Source organism: Protopterus annectens, chromosome 5.part0 (assembly GCF_019279795.1).
Source record: "Protopterus annectens isolate FY-2018-M chromosome 5.part0, PAN1.0, whole genome shotgun sequence".
NCBI lineage: Eukaryota > Metazoa > Chordata > Ceratodontiformes > Protopteridae > Protopterus > Protopterus annectens.
The window spans coordinates 811284749-811306438 of record NC_056735.1 but is presented as its reverse complement, the minus strand read 5'-3'; positions in this window follow the sequence as shown (position 1 = coordinate 811306438).

Sequence of the window (21690 nt, the reverse complement as noted above, 5' to 3'; positions counted from 1 at the left end):
TTTTAGAAGAGCTGACAGCTCCAGGGCTACAAGGGTTGTTTTACATAAATACCTGTTTTACTAAAATAATAAATACCTTTAGCCTACAGCAAAATATAATATCAATGTGGAAAATTCTGAAAGTTGCATTTTACAGTTTGATTTTTTTTTTTATTTAATGTACTACTTGAGGTTTGTGAGTCTTAACATAATGTACATTTTACAGAATTGTGATTTTGTTTATGGATTTTGATGTTACTTCAGTAACAACCGTCTCATCACTTGTAATTCATTGAGCCATATTATTATACTCCAAAAATCTCTAACCTGACAACATTGCAACCTTTGCAACCTTTAATGAGTTAATGTTAGAAATTAAATTCAGTTTTCTATCTCTAACAACTTCTTCCATTTTTTCATATAGTTAAAAAGTCCTTTCAGTTCTCCTGACAGCAACATTCTAAAATAATTAAAATAGTGCAGTGAATGGCAATTATTTGGAATAGCTTAGAGTAAGCATGCATTCTTATGTTTACCGGTGTAGGATTGCAATTCCTTGTAGGTACAAAAGTTTGTGTTTAACAATGATCTATGCAGAACAATGAAAAAGGATCAAACTCCTAAAGACTTAGCCTTTTAGGTAAGTGAACTAGTTTTAACTGTAAACTACAAACAGACATGACACTAGAGGTAACTCTCATGCACTGATGATAAAATGATATTAATACCATATAGTAATATCTTAGCTGACCATTTCATATGTTCTGCTTTTGAGTGGGACAGTCTAAGTCAAAATATTGCAAACTATTCCGGTTTTCTAGGTTCTAATAATTCATTATCGACATGAAACTATAAGACACAAGGTATGCATTTGACTCTGAATAATGGAATGAAACATAACAAATAGCATTTAGTCAGACTGCAATGCTCATCTGAGATTTCCTAACTTCAATTTCTGTAGAATCTTATATTTCAGTTCTGCAAGGTTTATGTACATTAAGGCATAGGATTTATTTTTATTACAGCTCAGTTTATCATTTAATTAAGAATGTCTCATGTAAATAATTTGCAATTATACTAAGGTACAATACCTCTGTTATGGTCTACTTCGATGTTTATCCATTTCTAAAGCAAACATTACTTTCTATTTTTTAATATGTTATAGTTTTCCCCACTTGAAGCATGTGTTCTAGTGAAATTTACTTGCAATCACGGTTTCATACAAATATCACCACCACTGTACATCATTTGAAGATATAAAGGTGACAGATACTTTTTCTGTGAAACATGTAAGGCAGATAATGTTCCATATTCACCTCTGCTTATACTTACTTCAAATGGTAAAGCACATCGAAGTAGTATGAGAATGCCTTGAGTAACATCTTTCTTTCCCCGACAGAACAAGCAAGTAAGGAACCTCCTATTAGGACTTCTTATAATATAATAGAGAAATACCCACAAGAGAATTCATAATGAAGTCTCAGAATGCCAAAATGTAAGTCAGAAAAATTACTTGTTTAGATAAAGAAGCAGGAGTTCCAAAACAATTACTAATTGAGGTTACTTTTGTTTTCATAACGTATGTTAACATATTTGTCTGTAAGTGTTACTTACTCTCAGACAAGTTTCTGTATTTGGCAGCTTTTCTTCATGTTCCATCCACAAACTTTTGTTAATAGTCCTGGCAATACAGACAAGAAAATAAACAATTCATCCCTTTACTGTATCTGATTTATCAGGTCATGGCCATTGGGCATATAGAACTGCAGGACCAAAGGGCACAGGCAGTAACTAGCAGAGCATGTAATTCCAGTCATATACAGAGTGCACAGAATTTTATATATATCTAATGACAGTTTAGCATCAACACAGTGTTTGATAGTGTGCAAATAAAATTAAGAGAAAATCAGAAATCGGTGTACCCCCCCCCCCCCCCCTCCCCGGATGAGAATCAAAGTATGAAATTAAATTGTGGGAGATAGCAGGACTACTTGGCTGCCATTAACAGGCAACATTTTAGGTGTCTAATAACTGGCTAACATGTTATTAGCTACACTGCCTTTTTCCTTTTTGTTCTGTGTTGTTTTATTTCATTATTTTTTGTGGACAAGTATGAATATTTTCTTGCACCAATTAAACAGGTTTCTAGAAGGTCCAACTATTTCCAGCTGATGTCAGCTTAGTATATGTGCATGATTATGTACAATAATATTGTTGATTATAAACAATGGCATACACAACACTTAAAAATAAACTGCAAAACTAACAAAGCTTGAAAAAAAACACAGACCTACAATAACTGAAAAAATAAATTAAATGGTCTCTTTTTCTGATCATTAAGAAAAACTCAAAACTAAAAATAGAACATAATCGTATCTGCAAAAATACTTTGAATAGTGATACCATTAAGGATAGAGTTTTTCATATGGCATTACATAAGGCTTGGGTTAGTGGCAGTGGCAGGATTAGGATTATGTTTAGGGTTAGTACACATTATTAAGATGGAACAATGGCTTGCCCTCCTTTTACCACTTTATTCATTTTTACTAATACTAACCCTAAACCTTCTACTGCCCCTAGCTAGCACTGTACAGTACATTGGTAAAAAAAAAAAAAAAAACTTTTCCCTCACTGTGCCACTACACAATACACTCACACACATACTTCACACACATGTACTATGACATACTCAAACACACACACACACACACACACACACACACACACACACACACACACACACACACACACGTGACCACACACACTGCTAGTCCTACTTATCTACATACAAGCAAGCCTCATGCAACATGTGAAAAGTTGATGTTCCCAGTGCCAACATCTGTGTAATAAAAAGTCATATATGTTTGAAAAAAAACGACAGTGTGTGGTATGAGAATGCCTGTAATTCAATGAAAATACATGAGTTTATTTGAGAGATGGGACACAACATGTTTAATGTTTGCTGTGGTTTCACTTGTGGGAGGGTCTAGAAAATGCTGGATTATGGTTGCACAACACAAAAACAATGTAAAACAGTGATTTTCATTTGGGGAGGGGGGGGGGTTAGGCTGCAAAAAGACAAGAATCCGCTAACTTCCAAGCACTGTCTGTGGACACTGAACAGGATACATGGGCTGTTTATTACAGAAGATGTGGAGAGTAACAAGTTATTATACTGTATATGCTAAAGATGACATTTTCCATTTGATGAGATAATAAAATGAAAGTGATACTTGCCCTTCAAACAGTGCATTAAAATAAATAAATTAAAATTTATAATGTCAGTGCTGTGGATTATATTGCAGAGAACTACCCATTTACTGTCCCAAGCTACACTGAATGTGATGCTATCCTAGCTGGACAAACCAGTTATCAAGATATAGAAAAAATAGTGAAACAAGTTGTGTTGATACGTTGTACAGAAGTTGTCACGATAACTTAATCTTATTAGTTCAGATGCATCCGCTATACACTCTCATTATCTAAGAATGAACTTTCAGTAAATGCCCTGATATATTATATTAAGGTGTTTCTCAAGGTGCAAAATCAGAAGGATAAACAGAAACATGCAGCAAGGTAAACATAAAGACATCCAGAATCCAATGGGATGGAAAGGTGGAGACCAGGTCTGGGGAGATAAAAAGTGTACGTAAAGAATAAAATGTAAAAGGATAAAGTACGGCAGGCAGGTCTCATAACAGACAAACTGATGTCGCTGATGCAAATCTACTTTATCATCATGGAAGACTTTTGGGAGTGAATCAGAATACAGAACCTAAAAACTGTGACAATCTCAGAAAACATCAACAATGAAATGCTCAGGTTATATATTTTAAAACAACTTATGCCTGTTTACCAAGACCCACTGAAAAGAATTGTAAAATTAAGCGATTGCAATGAGAATGAAACCTGACTATGAAGAAGTGAGAAAATGAGAAACTCTATGCCTGTTTTCTTCATGCATTACTGAAGACTGGCTCAAGAGAAATGCATTAACAGTTGAAAAGTGTTAAGCCTGTTGGAGTCAGAATAAAAATCTTTTATGTCTTTTATGTAAAAGTGCATTTGTAGCAAAGTCCTTATTTGGACTAGCTAGACCTTAGCTAGTCTCCATTACAAAAATATGTGGTTGTTTATGGGTGCCTAGTTAGGTGGAAGATCCTCGAGTATTAATGCACACACCATGGGAGTACAAAAGACAACTTGGAACAGCAAAATGGCAGGCATTTTTAGTCAGCTTGCTGTCAGAAGTTTGGGTGTGTAATGAATATTTGAGATGAGATTGAAAGAGTAGCACAGAAATATAGTTGAACACAGTTTCCTCACTGACCTGGAGTCGATAATGGAAAATACAAAAGCAAAAGTAGTAATCAGGAAGTGGGCAATCAAAACTTAAAAAAAGCTGCCTCAAATTAGGAGAAGTATATCTAGAAGTTATTAAGAAGAAAAGCAAATCTCAAAACCGTTTGTGAAGAAATGGTCACCATGAAGATTATCAAGAAAGAGAACCAGAAGTAAAGGAGGTTTCTTTTATTAGACTGAGGGTAAGGAAACATTATAGGACTTCCAACAGAAAGAATAGCACCAAGTGTAATGAGCAGAAGGGGTGATATGCAGAGAGGAAAAGTATAAAGAGACATATGAAAAAATGTAAATATTTACTTGGATCAAGCAGGCAAAATATACAGGGAGATGAGACAATGCATAAATAACAAAGGAGTTGCTTGCTTTTTTTGACCATACAAAGGTGAATCAATATTTTCTACTTCCTTTGGCTGCAAGAACAATATGATACTACCCCCGGGATATGTTGTTAAATGAAACACCAGCAAAAGTAATTGAATACTGACAATATGACATTACCCCCTGGATATGTTGTTAAATGAACACCACTAAAAGTAATCTGAATACTGACAATATGACATTATCTCCTGGATATGTTGTTAAATATAACACCGGTAAAAGTAATTGAACACTGACAATATGACACTACCCCCTGGATATGTTGTTAAATGTAACACCAGCAAACATACTCTGAATAATGACAATATGACACTACCTCCAGGATATGTTGTTAAATGTAACACCAGCAAAAGTAATTGAATATTAACAATATGAAACTACCTCCTGGATATGTTGTTAAATACTAATAATATGACACTAAATCCTGGGTGTGTTATTAAATGTAACACCAGCAAAAGTAATCTGAATACTGACAATGTGACACTACCTCCAGGATATGTTGTTAAATGTAACACCAGCAAAAGTAATCTGAATATTGACAAATATGACATTACCCCCTGCATATGTTGTTAAATGTAACACCAGTAAAAGTAATTGAATACTGACAATATGACACTATCCCCTGGATATTATGTTAAATGTAACACCAGCAAAAGTAATCTGAATACTCACAATGTAACACAACCCCCGGATATGTTGTTAAATGTAACACCAGCAAAAGTAATTGAATACTAACAATATGAAACTACCTCCTGGATATGTTGTTAAATACTAATAATATGACACTAAATCCTGGATGTGTTATTAAGTGTAACACCAGCAAAAGTAATCTGAATACTGACAATGTGACACTACCCCTTGGATATGTTGTTAAGGTAACACCAGAAAAAGTAATTGAATACTGACAATATGACACTACCTTCTGGATATGTTGTTAAATACTAATAATATGACACTAAATCCTGGATATGTTGTTAAATGTAACACCAGTAAAAGTAATTGAATACTGACAATGTGACACTGCCCCTGGATATGTTGTTAAGGTAACACCAGCAAAAGTAATCTGAATACTGACAATATGACACTACTCCATGGGTATGTTGTTAAATGTAACACCAGCAAAAGTAATCTGAATAATGACAATATGACACTACCCCTGGGTATGTTGTTAAGGTAACACCAGCAAAAATAATCTGAATATTGAGAATGTGGCACTACACCCTGGATATGTTGTTAAATGTAACACCAGCAAAAGTAATCTGAATATTGACAAATATGACACTACCCCCTTGATATGTTTTTAAATGTAACACCAGCAAAAGGAATCTGAATTCTGACAATATGACACTACTCCATGGGTATGTTGTTAAATGTAACACCAGCAAATGTAATCTGAATAATGACAATATGACACTACCCCTGGATATGTTGTTAAATGTAACATCAGCAAAAGTAATCTGAATACTGACAATATGACACTACCCCCTGGATATGTTGTTAAATACTAACAATATGTCACTACCTCCTGGATATGTTGTTAAATGTAACACCAGCAAAAGTAATTGGAATACTGACAATATAACACTACCCCCTGGATATGTTGTTAAATGTAACACCAGCAAAAGTAATCTGAATAATGACAATATAACACTACCCCCTGGATATGTTGTTAAATGTAACACCAGCAAAAGTAATCTGAATACTGACAATATGACACTACCTCCAGGATATGTTGTTAAATGTAACACCAGCAAAAGTAATCTGAATATTGACAAATATGACACTACCCCCTGGATATGTTGTTAAATGTAACACCAGCAAAAGAAACCCCTATGTCATAAGATGGGTTGCCAACTGGCTTGCTGATAGAACCCACACTATGAAAGTAGTGGACTCCAAATCTTACTACCAACCAGTTACAAGTGGTGTCCCACAGGGATAGATCCTCACCTGTTTGGCATCTACTTCTCTGAAGTTCAAGCCAACACAAAGGGACTCTGGCTGACCAAGTTCGCAGATGATTGCAAACTGGGAGCCATTATTGATTCTCCAACTGATGTAGACATTCTACAAAAAGGCCTCACTGACACCAATGACTGATGCCAGAACTATGGCCTTAAGCTCAATGCCAAAAAGTGCATTGTCATTCTCTTTGGGAAAAATTCAGTGCCCATGAACTACCACATAGGCAGTAGGCCACTAAACACCAAAGGTGTGATAAGAGACCTGGTGACACAGGTTGACAGCAACCTCTCCTTTGATAACCACATTTCCACTGTAGTCAGAAAGTCCTTCTATGTGGCACACATCATTACAAAAAGGTTTCTCATCCAGGAAGAAAGAGGTCATAATCCCTTTCTACTCGTCCCTCATTAGACCTATATAGAATACAATGCCCTGTTTGGTATGTACCTCACTAGACACATATAACAACTGGAAAGGCCACAAAAATACCTCACTAAGAGGATCTTAGGCCTTAGACACATGCCCTCTATGGACAGACTCAAAAAACTCCAGCTATAATCTGTCTCTTATCGCCTACTTAGGGGCGATCTCTGCTTGACCTATAAAACCATGTCTGACCCAGAGCTGCTAGATATGCTATATCTAAAGAAATCACAGTCTCTCCGTGCCACACTTTCCAGGGACCTAAACCTCATTACCACAACAAACAGAACATGCTGGAGGGACAGGTTCCTAACCCAGTGACTTTCCAAACGCTGGAACAAACTTCCCATTCACATCAGGCAGAGCACTTCACTGGCCCCCTTTAAGAGAAATCTTAACGAGTGGATGGGCAATAGGAAGTTCACTCTGGGGATCACTTCAGTGGCCTTGCTTGACAGGGGCACTGGGGAATAACTTTTGGCGGCATGATGCCAGGGAATCTTCTTGGTCTAGGCTTATATAGGCTCCAGGGTCATTAGTCTAGTATACACCTATGAACCTATAAAAAAAAGGAAATTATTTAGCTTTCTACATAATTTGATGAAAACAGTCAAAATTAAACTACTTTGTTCATGCCATCTCCCATATTCTTTATTCAGTTGTATTTATTTATTTACATTTGTTAACTGGATTGTTAAAATTCAATTTTAATGGAAATCCAAGGAGAAAATCTCCAAATATATATTTAGCATGTAATGAAACATGCCTTGACTTACACATACGAGACTATTTATTAGTTATGTACACAGGTATGTTTAGAAATAAAACTATACCTATTTTAAAAGAGTTCATATCTAGTTATTAAAAAATAGACAACTAACTATATTAATACATAGTGTAAGATTTGCTGAGCTAAAGTAATTCATATCTATTTAATGATAACAGAAATATGGATTATGTAGGACCCTATCTTCTGTCTCTCTTCCTTTTTAACTCAATAGTGTTTGATTTTATTATTTGTTTATTGATGTCATTTGATTTCTTGTTTGGATTTTTTGATTTTTATCAGCTATTATTAAATTGATTTATAATGTACTATGTAATTATGTAAACTTCTTAGTAATCATTTTATACTGCAACTTGCATTCCTTACTACAAACATTGTAACCTTACTTTGGGAGCTTTTCTACTCGGGTCTCCACTGAAAACCAGCTTTTTTTTTGCCCAGTCGGACACTACCCAGTTACCAAATGTAAATAAATAAATAAATAATGGAAACATGTATAGATAAGGTGAAGCACCATAAAAAAAACGTTGCCCATGCATTATGTTTCATAATAACTGCATATTCTTATTTTGTTGATATGTTTCTTTAACATACACTTAAATGCATGAGACTTACAGGTGGGCCTCAGACTACAGGGCGGATTGTTCCAGAGCTTTCCTGCACAGCCTGAATAACATGACTCTCCATTCCTATTTGTGGAGCTGGTGATATGCAAGAAACAGCAGGTAAATGATCAGAACACCAATTGAAGTATAACTATATCTTTACCTATATCTATATCTATATCAGGTTAAAGTATGGATTCACTATATGTTCTCAAGTCCTAAGTAATTGAAAACTGCTGTCTTGAAACTGAGGATAGAAATGCCTTGTAGTTCATCTAGGCTGATGCATATGTTCAAACTTGAATATGAGCTCAGACAAACATCTATGGGGATTGTGCAAGAGAATGATTTAGGATTAGGAAGCAGAAGGGGGGGGTTATGATTATGGAATGGGAGAGGGATTTTATAGTTTGGAAGTCGGAAGGGAGTTTTAGGGTTGGGAATAGATTCAGGAATTTAGGTTTAGGGAGTGATCAGTAGATTTAAGTTTAGTAGGGGGTAGAGTTTTAATTTTCAATTGTGAATGAAGACTTTAGGGTTAGGGAGGGGTAGTGGTAGTCTGGGTAAGGTATAGAGGAGCTGGGTTCAGAACTGGTTAGGTGTTTTAGGTTTACAGTTTAAGCACAGGTAGTGCAATATAGTTTATAGGATTGGGTATTTGTAGGGCTATGCAGAAATGGGATATCAAGTTATTGATTTTTAGAGTACTTAGCAAGTGGCAGGTAACAAGTGTACTGCAAGCTATTAGCATGCAAGCATCTGTAGTAGTAGATCCTAGTGTACTGGCAACTGCTAACCAGTATAGTCTGCAGTCTGTTCTACTGGCAAAGTTTAACTAAAAAGTGAATAGGTTGTGTTCAAAGTCAAGCAAGTTTAAGTTAAATGGTGAAAGGCAGTGAGAATACTCTTCTATGATAATCCACTGCAAATCTAAACATTTTCTTGTATCCTAATTCTGACATGTATTTTGGAGGTGACTGGAGGTCAATGAGAAGTCATGCTGAATAAAAGTACATTGCTACACTGTCTTGTCTTGCACTGAAATACTGGAACTTATGTAAACCTCCAAATGTTTTAATGATTTAGTGAAAATAGAATCTACATAAATGTCGAAGTTGAGCAAGCTGTTAGTAATAGCTTCGACCATTTCAGAGAGTACAATGCTTGACTACCTGAATCATTGAAAAAGAACATATTGTTATATGAACTGTGATTGGTTAAGCAATCAGAAATCAGGATATTTGCCAGTGGAGAGCATAACATTTGACTTCTAGAACTATGGTTCAGTCATCCATTTAAAAGCCAATATTTTCATGGATTTTAAGCTGGATTTAAGTTTACTATTTGTTAGTGGTAAAGTGGAATTCACAAAGTAGATGTTTATATGATTTTCATACTGCACAAAGTTTACCTTCTCACAGTGTCTTGTAATACCATTGCTAAAGACTGCAAATTAAGGAGTTCCTAAGGTTTAGCTATGGGGGTGACTTTGCTTTAAGCACATTATTGAGTCATACCTATCATAGCTGTAACTGGTGAACAACCTAGAAGCCTTGAATATTAGGTATAGCTGGGTGAAATATTTGGCAATGCATTATAATCAACCACATGAAAAGCATCTGTCAGTTTTATATGGAAAGTGTCAGCAGCTTCAGTGCATTCAATGGGCACATATGATTTCAGGGACATGCTTCAAGGCTTCCTCTGTTCCATGTGATGACCTTAAACAATGTTGTTACTTATTTATATGCATAGGTTAAAGTATTGCGTGACCAGTGATAGTATGCAATTTCCAGGATTTTCCAAAAGGAGCAAAAATACATCTATGGTTTTATTTTGGGTCAGTCATATATCTCCTTCATGCACATATACAATGAATGCAGTTTTCTAGACAGATTTAATTCCACCATCCTTAACATAATGGTCAGTTGATATTATTATTTTGCAGACAATAGCCAAAGTTGATCCTTATCCAGGTGCTGGTATAAGAAGAAGTTGATATATCTGATTAGTTATAACTGAGTGAATTGAGAAGTTAGGTTAGTGTCTGTCAGATGGATTTTAGTAGAAAAGCTTTACATTTTCTGTAATTTGTTGGACAGATTTATGAAAGCTGTAACTAAACATTTCTCACAGACTCCTTGCTAAGAAGAAAGACACATGGATTTATGTACTAAGCATTATATTTTGTTAATTCATATAAGACATTGCAAGGGTTCAATGGGTATTATGCAAAAACTTAAAAGAATTATGAAACATGCAATGCGGCTGTTTCCTTGTGTAACAATGGGTTGCAGTATGTGTAGCTAGCATTGATTTATTCATTGCATCTCTGTATTACATAGGATTAATAACAGACGTTGTTTATTGCTATGTATACTAAAGATGATCTCTGAATGGCCTTGCATTTTTAATAGCAAAGTAATCCTAGGAATCTCTTTTATTTTGATTCGGCTTATGTACGTAGCCATACAATGTGAAATATACAGAGAGGTTGCACTAAGGAGATGTGAGTATCAATAACAGGTAAGAGACAAGATAATTCCAATTAATTTGAGTCAAAGCACTTGTAGAAAGCTGCATATCTCAAACCTGTTCCCATTTTTAAGGAATTTTGAAGACAACATGAAAGCTTTCAATTACTGAAAATATTGTGAATACTGTTTATTAAAAATTAACCTGTGCAGTTGTCTTCAGAAAGCACCAGCATCAACATAGTATCTGTAAAATGTGTCAGTTAAACAAAATTAGTACAGTGTTGTAGTGGGTCCCTATCTGTTGATTGATTTTCAGAAACTCGAACCCCATGTGGTCGAGACCATATTATCAAGTTTATATAATTTGCAGGGGTTGTGGGGGTCACAGGGGGTAGATTTTCTGATTTTTTTTGATTTTCGAGTTTTTGCAAAATCAATCTCATGGTCTCATTGATATTTTATTTTATTTATTTTATATGACATTTCTTAACTGGGTCAGTCCAACTGGGCCAGAAGCCCATTTTCAGTGGAGACCTGAGGAGAAAAGCCCCATAGTATTTAACATAAATAAATTCACAGTAAAGTAGAAAGATATATTCTTAGTTATACATAGTAGTTAGAGTAAAATGTTGCACCAAGAAAAATATACAAAAACAAAAAGGATTGAGCACCAAAAAATACAGTTTTAAGAAAAATTACAATTGACAGGAAGTTGCATCATTGACGATGTAAAGTAATGTATTTACAGCTGATGTCTAGGAAAGAGAAGCAACATAGGTTTGAGAGCTTCTGTAAATATCAGATAATATAAAATAATACATAGAATACAAGGGTCTATATTAAAATCCCAAAAGGCCTTAACATCAAATGTATGTACATCGACACATAAAAGTCGAACGTGTTACATCAAACAAGAGCACCTCACAGGTACGTTCAAATTAACATAAACTGAAATGAACCCACTTTTGCAGGGGGCCAAGCCTCCCTTCACCCCCATGTGAGAGGCTGTGCCACCACACCCCCTACTTAAATATACCAACTCCGAAACCGCACCACAGTGGGGAAAATGATATATTTCCTTATCCCCATGATCACGCAGCTGGCTAAACAAACATGTTCACCATTGTGATTTTCACCGCTTACGTGTTTCAATGTTTATGTACATCAACCTTTATGTATCAATGTACATACATTCGATGTTATATATAGACCCAAATACAATACGTGCATACACAATCACATTGTTTAAAAGAAAAAGAATGCAGTGGATATTGAGATGTTAATAGAGAAGCTACAGTATAAAGGGAGTTTGATGGAAAAAGAAGCTGTGAAGTTGATCATAGAGGGAGAGAAAAATGAGTCATGAGGTAAGGTTGGATATGTTTTCAAGTTTCCAAAAAGTCGATCATCTGATATAGACCCATTGCAGTACAGTATAAAAACCACATTAGAATATTCAGTACATGCATTTATGTTTTAGATATACTATTTTTTTTTTCAAAATTATCACTCAAAACTCTCAGTGGCCTTTTACAGCTTCATAACCAAACAGCATGTCAGGCCATAAACTGCAGGTTTCTCATTGATTTTCAATTATCACACATTTGATGCTAAGATATGAAAATAACCTATGTACTTCAAATTTCATTTTTGAAAGGAAATGCAGATCAAAAGCACACAATAATCCATTTCACATTTATGATTTTACAATGTATTCTGGTGTGATGTTTTTTTTTTTTAAGTCTTATTGAACTTTTGACCTACACACTCATTTGAAATGCATGAGTAAATGAGGAAACGCTTATGACTGAATGATACTGACCTACTTGCAGTGCATCTGTACTAAAGTGTTTGTAGCTCTGTAGTTCTATGAGTTGTATTTTTTAAGTAATTTAATTGTTTATTCATTTGACCACATTCACATGCAGAATGGGACCCTTTCTTTGACAACAATGGTTATATATGTTTTACGGTAAAACATATTACACGGGTAACATACAAGGTAAGCTGCATGTAGCTCATGGAGTAACTAGGCCTCTGCAGCCATTTACTCTGCAGAGTTCTGCTGTGAGAAACATTTATGCAGTTTGTTTCTAAGTAGTGTGGGTATTTGTAGCATTGTCCATATTCAGGCTTGTGATTGGGCCTAGTGTTTATGGAGGCTGTGTGTCTGAGCACATGTTCGGGGACATCTTGGTTTAGCCAAAGCCATCAGACATCTCAGTGAGAGAGAATTGTTTAAGGTCAATGGCTGAATGAGGTCACCTGGACTACAGCTTAGACTAAGCACCTCATTGGTTCTTTTGAGCATTTTTTTTTTTTAAAGTTGTCTCAGGTTTCAGCTTTCTGTTACCTAAGAAGTTAAGTTTGTGAGTGTTTTTGGCATTTTACACTGAGCTAATCAAAGGAAGGACACTGAGCAAACTCGGATCTATAATATATAACATTAAGTATCCTGTTTTTTTGCTTATTTTCTCGAGTTATTTATAGCACTTTGCCTGCTATATATTTTTTCTAGCTAGTTTCACTGTGTGTGAGGTATTAACTGGAAATTTTCCACTTTTATTAAGCATCTGTTGGGTTGTTTAATTCTGATAACTTTTTTGCAGTTAAAAGCTTTATCTTGAGGCTCCTTTAGCTGTTTAAAACTTGCATTTAAAGGCTCACAGCTGCTTTTCTGCTGTGAGAAACATTTCTGCAGTTTGTTTTCCACCCTCCCTCCCTATTGGTATGCTGTTCTTATAGTTGGTGGATTTGCAGTTGCCCGCCCCTACTGTAAATTTGATCTGGGACCATCCTCCCAGTCTAGTGTTATTACCTCATTCTACCTAATACAGGGAGAACATTTGAGAAGGCCAATCAGCTTTGTTTTTGCTTCAACTTTTTCTTTCCACAAAAAAAAAAAAAAAAAAAAATTCTAAGCTTGTTTCCTGCCTATCCTGTGGGTAGTCTAGTCTGGAGAAAGATTTGCTGTGTCCAGGACTATCTGTGGGCTTCTAAGCCCTCAGGTCTTTATGTGTTGGAGGGAAGCATTCTAGCTTAATTTTGTTTCTAAGAACTAGCCAGTTTTTTAAGTTTCAGCACTCAAGTCTGTTTCTTTGAGCTCAGCACTTGTTCAGAACTTATTGTAAGCACTAAATAAGCTATAAATTACTACAGCACTAAACTTTCCTCACAGTCTAGAGGAAAACATTTCTAGTACTTAACAAATAAGCACCTATCCAGGCATGTCTAAGGGTCAGCTCCTGGTGTTTTCTCCTGTCTACCTGATAAATCTGGGCATATTGGGGCAATGCAGCAATTGCCTCATGTACACAGACAACCCTATCCTCCTTCCACCCAATACCACAACCTGTGAGAGATGCACTTATATATCCAAACTAGAAGCAAAGCTCTCTTCACCTAAGACTAGACTAGACAGTCAAGAGGAGAAGGTAAACATTTGCACAACACCACACTCAGCACATAGTCCTTCAAAACCTACACCACCAAAACAAACACATAGAAACACAAAACACACACCTACATTCGTGGAGGTTCTCAGTAAAAACCTGCCCAAGCAACAGGCACCTCCAAAGCAGAAACACAAGCAACCTCCACCCCCAACACAACCCAAATTACACATAGCCCACAAACGCAGTGTGCCACTCAACCACAGCCCCTAAGGCATAACATCGTACCCAACACTCTAGTCATAGGTGACTCTATAGTCAGGAACACTGATGTTCCACTCACCAGGCTAAACAAGGAGAAAGTTACTGTCAGCTGCCTGTCAGGTGCCAGGATCCACCACATAACACATGCACTCAGGTCACTCCACAACAAGTACAAATATGACTCTGTCATTGTCCATGTTGGTGTGAATGACCTGAGATGTAAATCCCTGGACTACATGAAAAGGGACATGGAGGAGCTGTCTGATCTTGTATCCCAGGCAGGTATGACCCTAGCCCTGAGGAGCATCCTGTCATCACCCAGAATGATACCACAGTACAAGGACAAAATGATTGACTTCAACAATTGGCTAAGCTTCTGGTGTCATTCTAAAGGAAACCAGTATCTGTCTGCCTGGGATGACATGATCAACAAACTATGATGCTTTGCCAGAGATGGCCTGCACCTGTCACCCCTGGGATTCCGGATACTGGCTAAGGCTCTAGCCACCCCTATAGTGCCTTTTTTAGGCAAGGTTCAGATGACAAATTCACCACTGTAACAGGCACAAGCAAGAAGAATCTGAGGGTTTTTCTACTCAATGCTAGAAGTCTAAACCTAAAAATGCACTCACTCGAGGCACTTCTTAAAATGGAGAACACTGACATCTGTGCAGTGACAGAGACCTGGTTCAAGGCTCCAGAGAGTACCCCTGCATTACCAGGCTATAATTCATACCACATCTTTTGGCCACCTAACCTGGAGCGAAACACTAAAGGCGGAGGCATGTCCATATTCATTAAGGATATGCACACCTACAGGCTAGATGCTCAGCCTAATGCATCTGAGATTATCCAAGTGCAACTAACTCTAGGCAAGACCGCAATCCAAATTGTAGCTTGCTAAAGATCTCCCACCATACCCCAGGATTCCCACTTCTCATTTCTTGATACACAGGAAAATATTAGGGTACAACCTAACACCCTAATAATGGGCGATTTCAACTACCCCACAATTAACTGGGAAAACTACTCATGTACCAACTCTTGTGCTCAACGTTTTCTGGAATTCATAAATTCCAATGCCTTGGATCAACTTATCCACACCCCCGCCAGGGGCAGCAATATCCTAGACCTGGTTATTACCAACATGGGCAACCGGTGCTCCACACCAGAGGTCAATTCCTCATTGGTCATATCCGATCACAAGCTAATCACCCTAGACTTCCACATCCTTCCCCCACCCCCAATTAGGGAAATCACAGTAAAAAATGTCTCCAAAGCCAACTTCATGCTTCTTAAGGCAGAAGTGGCAAACTTCACGACACCCATGCTGGCAGACAATAGAGGTATTACTGCGGAATCCTACACAAATACACTTTGTAAGCACTTACACAAGTGCATGGACCGTGCAATCCCTAACAGAACCAAGATGCTATCCTCCAAAAAAAGGAAGCCAATCTGGTGGTCCCCTGTCATAAACAAACTCTACAACAGAAGAAAGAAAGAAACTGATGCAAAAAAGAGTAAAATCCCATGATTGGAGAAACTCCCTGGTCAGCCTCAGTAAGAAGCTGAGATCCCTCATGAAATCCTCCAAAGCAAGTTATGAAAACAAAATCACCACCAACTGTAAAGACAACCACAAAGTATTCTATAGCAACACTCAGATCTGCTCTGAGTTACAGCACAATGGCACTAAATATACAGAACCAACTGATATTGCCAACATCCTGGCAGATAGGTTCAGTGCTAACTTTACCCCCCTGTCGTCCCCTAAAGGGCCCATCTCTATACCAGAAGAATGCAAAGTTCCTGTAATCACGGCTGCACAGGTAAAAAACACACTATCCAAAGCCAAGAATACAGCATCCATGGGACCTGACAACATCCCAGGCTGTGTTCTACATGAACTACAGAACAAACTGGCACCCCACCTAAGTACCATGTTCAATCATAGCCTCACCTCAGGCTATGTGCCTACTGAATGGCGCACAGCGACGGTTATGCCACTTCACAAAGGTGGAGCCACCACAGACCATGGAAACTACTGTACCATTAGCCTAACAAGCCTGGTCTGCAATGGTATGGAATGTATCATCATGTAACTTATAAACAATGACATTGGTAATCTCCAAACTCAGGACCCCACCTAGTTCGGGTTTGTAAAAGGCAGATCATGTCTCCTAAACCTGATAGACTTCTTTGATGCAGTCACCAAAGCCATAGATGAAGGTAAGGTGGTTCACACAGCCTATCTAGATCTCGCCAAGGCTTTCGACACCATCCCCCACTCTGGAATTATAGATAAACTCACTAAACTAGGTATAAATTCCTATGTCACAAGATGGGTTGCCAACTGGCTCACTGACAGAACCCACACTGTGAAAGTAGCAGACTCCAAATCCAACTTCAGACCAGTAACAAGTGGAGTACCACAGGGTTCAGTCCTGGGTCCTCTCCTGTTTGATATCTACTTTTCTGAAGTACAGGCTAACACAGAAGGTCTTTGGCTAATGAAGTTTGCAGATGACTGCACACTAGGAGCCATAATCAAAACTCCAAAAGATGTGGACATCCTACAAAAGGGCCTTGCCGAGACAGATGCCTGGTGTCAAAGCCATGGCCTCAAGCTCAATGCCTAAAAGTGCATTGTCATCCTTTTTGGTAAAAACTCTGTACCTATGAACTACCACATAGGTGGTAGTCTACTTAACACCGAAAGTGTGATAAGAGACCTTGGGACACAGATGGACAGTAGTCTCTCCTTTGATAATCACATCGCCACAGTAGTCAGGAAATCCTTCTATGTGGCACACCTCATCACAAAAGGTTTCTCATCCAGGAAAAAAGAGGTCATTGTTCCCCTCTGCACATCACACATTAGACCCATTATAGAGTACAATGCCCTGTTTCGTATGTACCTCACAAGACATCTACAACAACTGGAAAGGCCGCAGAAATACTTCACAAAGAGGATTACTGGCCTCAAACAGATGCCCTATGCAGACCATCTCAAAAAACTGCAGCTTTACTCCGTCATATATCGCCTACTCAGTGGTGATCTCTGCCTAACACACAAAGCTATGTCAAACCCAGAGCTTTTTGACATGCTCCACTTAAAGAAATCCTAATCCCTATGAGCTACACGCTCTAGCGACCTAAATCTTGTCATCACAATAAACTGAACATGCTGGAGGGATAGATTCCTGTCCCAGAGACTTCCCATACTCTAGAACAAACTACCTATCTATATCAAACAAAGCTCCTCATTAGCACTCTTCAAGAAAAAACTTGATGACTGGATGGGAGATAGGAAATTCACCCCGGGGATCACTTCTGTGGCTCTGCTCGACAGTGGCACAGGAAAATAATTTTCTTGGGTGGCGAAAGCCAGGGTACCTTTTAGCTAGGCTTATATAGGCCCTAGGGCCAACAGCCTAGTACCTACCTATGAACCTATGAACCTATGATAAACAGCTGCTTTGATCGTCTATGATTTCTCACTGCCAAGTAATGATCACTAAGCAGTGACATCACATATGGGACACAGGACTTTACATCTTTATAGACTGTGTAACTTCAGTTCTCTTCTTTTTTAATTTTTCTGACAGCTGTAACCTTTGGATTAGTGAGCAATCTAAATATCTGTAATGCTCCACCTCCTGAAACAAGCTGGATTGCAGCTTTTTGTCTTCCTTCACCACACTCCAAAACTGTCAAAGGCAAATGCTTCTGTTTTTATGAAAGTCAGTAATAATTCTAAGTTGTTGTGTTACACAGTCTTATAATATTGGCCAGAGCTACTAGCTGTTTTAAGTGTCATTGAGCTTTGACTGTAGATAATCTACCATACACAAATAGGCTAAAACCCCTATCCCTCTACTCAGTTTCATACAAACTCCTCAGAGGTGACCTCTGTCTGGCATACAAGGTGATCTCGGACCCTGCCTTGATGGGACTGCTGCATATCCACAAGTCAAGTTCCACTCGAGTAACCCGCACACGCAGCCTCAAAATGGTCTGTGACATCAATACGATTTGTTGGCAGGACAGATTTGTATCCCAGAGACTGCCCCATCTGTGGAATAGACGTCAAGCAGAGTACCTCTTTACCCCTTTTTAAGCGCAACCTGGACAAAGGGATGGGAAATAGAAAATGCATCACTGGGATTCCACCTGTGTCCCTGCTGGACAGGGGCATCTGGTGCTGATTTGTCTATACATGGGCTAAACTCTTGGCTAGGCTTACAAGGGCCTAAGGGCCAATAACTTAGTAACTTCCTTTGATCCTATGATCCTATAAAGGACCTTGAACATCTTGTTTCTTAATTCTTTCAGTTATTTACACTTTATAATATGACAATAAGTTGCACACTATCTACTGGAATCTCTGATCTACATTCACTAAAAAAAGTCTGAAAAGCACTTTTAAATTGCTTTTTTTTCAGGAGGGCAAACCCTGCTTCACCTTCCAAACTTATATATACCCTGGTCACACCAACTTAAAGAAGGGCAAACTTCACTGAAGGTAGGATTCAATGACAGGGACTTCCTATGAAGGAACTCCAATCATCAGTGGCTTGAACCTCGAGCAACTGAAACTTGTGAGTTCACTCTTTGCCTACCTGTAGGTTACCTGAGTTGCACAAGAACTACTCCATCTAGTTACATGTATGTTAGTTCAGTTGCTAGGACTTTTGTATGGTTGTTTTTGTATGAAAAAAAAAATCTTATTTCAAAATCAAAATGTAAATAAAATATAGAAAGAATTTTGAGTGAAATAAATTGACCTTATTAACTAGCCTTGTCATTCTTGCTGACATGAATTTTTTAAGGCAACCGATTCTGAAATGTTTATTTTTCTACTGTTTGTGTAGAAGAATTTGTCTTTCCAAACACCTGCAAGTGAGCCATGGTTATCCAAACGTCTTAAAAAGATAAATTATATCACACTAGTGACATATTTCTCATATGTGCATTCTCTTTTTTTATTACTTTATATAATTTCTTTTATATTTTAGAAGAGCTGACAGCTCCAGGGCTACAAGGGTTGTTTTACATAAATACCTGTTTTACTAAAATAATAAATACCTTTAGCCTACAGCAAAATATAATATCAATGTGGAAAATTCTGAAAGTTGCATTGTACAGTTTGATTTTTTTTTTCATTTAATATACTACCTGAGGTTTGTGAGTCTTAACATATGTACATTTTACAGAATTGTGATTTTGTTTATGGATTTTGATGTTACTTCAGTAACAACCGTCTCATCACTTGTAATTCATTGAGCCATATTATTATACTCCAAAAATCTCTAACGGGACAACTTTGCAACCTTTGCAACCTTTAATGAGTTAATGCTAGAAATTAAATTCAGTTTTCTATCTCTAACAACTTCTTCCATTTTTTCATATAGTTAAAAAGTCCTTTCAGTTCTCCTGACAGCAACATTCTAAAATAATTAAAATAGTGCAGTGAATGGCAATTATTTGGAATAGCTTAGAGTAAGCATGCATTCTTATGTTTACCGGTGTAGGATTGCAATTCCTTGTAGGTACAAAAGTTTGTGTTTAACAATGATCTATGCAGAACAATGAAAAAGGATCAAACTCCTAAAGACTTAGCCTTTTAGGTAAGTGAACTAGTTTTAACTGTAAACTACAAACAGACATGACACTAGAGGTAACTCACATGCACTGATGATAAAATGGTATAATTACCATATAGTAGTATCTTAGCTGACCATTTCATATGTTCTGCTTTTGAGTGGGACAGTCTAAGTCAAAATATTGCAAACTATTCAGGTTTTCTAGGTTCTAATAATTCATTATCGACATGAAACTATAAGATACAAGGTATGCATTTGACTCTGAATAATGGAATGAAACATAACAAATAGCATTTAGTCAGACTACAATGCTCATCTGAGATTTCCTAACTTCACTTTCTGTGGAATCTTATATTTCAGTTCTGCAAGGTTTATGAACATTAAGGCATAGGATTTATTTTTATTACAGCTCAGTTTATCATTTAATTAAGAATGTCTCATGTAAATAATTTGCAATTATACTAAGGTACAATACCTCTGTTATGGTCTACTTCGATGTTTATCCATTTCTAAAGCAAACATTACTTTCTATTTTTTAATATGCTATAGTTTTCCCCACTCGAAGCATGTGTTCTAGTGAAATTTACTTGCAATCACGGTTTCATACAAATATCACCACCACTGTATATCATTTGAAGATGTAAAGGTGACAGATACTTTTTCTGTGAAACATGTAAGGCAGATAATGTTCCATATTCACCTCTGCTTATACTTACTTCAAATGGTAAAGCACACCGAAGTAATATGAGAATGCCTTGAGTAACATCTTTCTTTCCCCGACAGAACAAGCAAGTAAGGAACCTCCTATTAGGACGTCTTATAATATAATAGAGAAATACCCACAAGAGAACTCATAATGAAGTCTCAGAATGCCAAAATGTAAGTCAGAAAAATTACTTGTTTACATAAAGAAGCAGGAGTTCCAAAACAATTACTAATTGAGGTTACTTTTGTTTTCATAACGATCGTTAACAGATTTGTCTGTAAGTGTTACTTACTCTCAGACAAGATTCTGTATTTGGCAGCTTCTCTTCATGTTCCATCCACAAACTTTTGTTAATAGTCCTGGCAATACAGACAAGAAAATAAACAATTCATCCCTTTACTGTATCTGATTTATCAGGTCATGGCCATTGGGCATATAGAACTGCAGTACCAAAGGGCACAGGCAGTAACTAGCAGAGCATGTAATTCCAGTCATATACAGAGTGCACAGAATTTTATATATATCTAATGACAGTTTAGCATCAACACATTGTTTGATAGTGTGCAAACTAAAATTAGGAGAAAATCAGAAATCGGTGCACACCCCCCCCCCCTATGAGAATCAAAGTATGAAATTAAATTGTGGGAGATAGCAGGACTACTTGGCTGCCATTAACAGGCAACATTTTAGGTGTCTAATAACTGGCTAACATGTTATTAGCTACACTGCCTTTTTCCTTT